We start from the raw sequence: 1459 nt of genomic DNA, 5'->3' as shown, positions 1-1459 counted from the left end.
CACGATGACCCCTGACCCCTACCTGCTCCCTAATGACATGTATCTGGATTTCACTGTCAGCCATTCTGGATGAGAACGTCTCGTAGGCGACTAGTGAGCTAGTCAAAATAGGATAGGGGCGTTGATACTTTCCATGTCTTAAGAAGAAGTGAATCAAAAGGCCCACTTGTGATCTTGATTCTCCTGTGTGAGGCAACACTTAAATATAGTCTGCTTACTGCCGCACATATCTCTAGACCAGAGAGTACTTAGTTCTCCTGCCACTCAACCTTCTGTTATGATTACTGCTGCTCAGTGCTACCTCCTCTGACGAAGGGAAAACGTGTGTTTTATGCTTCTTGATATCTGATACAGCGATCGGGACGTCTAAATGATATCCAAATGACATTCCATTCTGTTCATATCACGGTCAGAGTCCTACCAGTTGAAATGAAAAGCAAGATCAAAAACGGGCATTCATTTTGTTTTTGTTTTAAAAATATCCAACACTTGACAGTTTTGAAATACACTGAATTCATTGTTAAACATTTGGTTTATTATTTGAACCACGGGAATAAATCCACTAGATAGACCCAGTGTGTGGATGCCACATGGCTAAGTGCCGATCGGTTGTCCTTTAGTGTCTTGTGCTTTTGTGTTTTTACTTTATCCCAAAGATCCCCCCCATTGTGTCAGCCATCTTGTTCTAGGTACATCACTGAATTTTCACACTGAATGTAAATCACTATTTAACAAGGAACTCACTGCGTCCGTATCGCAGTGTTTTCCTCCTGGTTTCCTGACGATTGTAGGAGTGTGTGTGGTGTGTGTGTGTGTGGTGTGTGTGTGTGTGTGTGTGTGTGTGTGTGTGTGTGTGTGTGTGTGTGTGTGTGTGTGTGTGTGAGAGAGAGAGAGCGTGTGTGTGTGTGTGTGTTCGGTGTGCTTGTCTGTGTGTGTGTGACGGATCGCTGTTGATTCATCCACAACAACGGGGACGTTAATCTTTATAATTTATTTTTGTGCTTCCATATCTAACCACGCTTTAATTTTGAAAGCCCCTTGCGTTTGACCCACAGGGCACTTCCTTTGCATGTACATAAACCCGATTGCTGTGAAACTGTATTATAAAGCTGTCACCATTTGTACAACCTGAAATGGCCAGCGCTTCCATTGTCGTGTCGAGTGTTAGAGTTAAGTGTCAGATATTTGTGTACACTAAACACATGGTCATATAATAAATAAAAAGGAAAATTATGCAACACACTTTTGTCTTGTTGTGTCATGCTTTGGTCATACTTTGGCCAATTTATTGTGTGGAAAAGTACCTTAATGTTGAGTACAACCGTTTGATTTTGACATAGGTGCCATTACAAAGTTAAACTAATATAAAACTAATAAAAACATTTATGCAGATAAAACACCATAAAAAATGGATTGCTTTCTTTTGCACAGAATAACCTTTAGTTATTGTCTGTCCTAC

At 40.6% G+C, this 1459-nt stretch overlaps 1 protein-coding gene across 1 annotated transcript in view; it reads left to right on the top strand.

Moving 5' to 3' along the window:
• kif1aa (kinesin family member 1Aa) overlaps positions 1-1242 on the top strand; it is a 50903-nt gene extending 49661 nt beyond the window's left edge. The window contains 1 exon segment of the mRNA XM_030371818.1: positions 1-1242. This exon segment is cut by the window's left edge and continues 2308 nt beyond it. The gene's annotated coding sequence lies outside the window, so the exon portion shown is untranslated.
• The last annotated feature ends 217 nt before the right edge of the window (positions 1243-1459 follow it).

The sequence above is a fragment of the Gadus morhua genome, chromosome 12 (assembly GCF_902167405.1).
Source record: "Gadus morhua chromosome 12, gadMor3.0, whole genome shotgun sequence".
NCBI classification, from domain to species: Eukaryota; Metazoa; Chordata; class Actinopteri; order Gadiformes; family Gadidae; genus Gadus; species Gadus morhua.
Note: the sequence above shows the minus strand (reverse complement) of the source record. Positions and strands in the feature narration are given on the sequence as shown.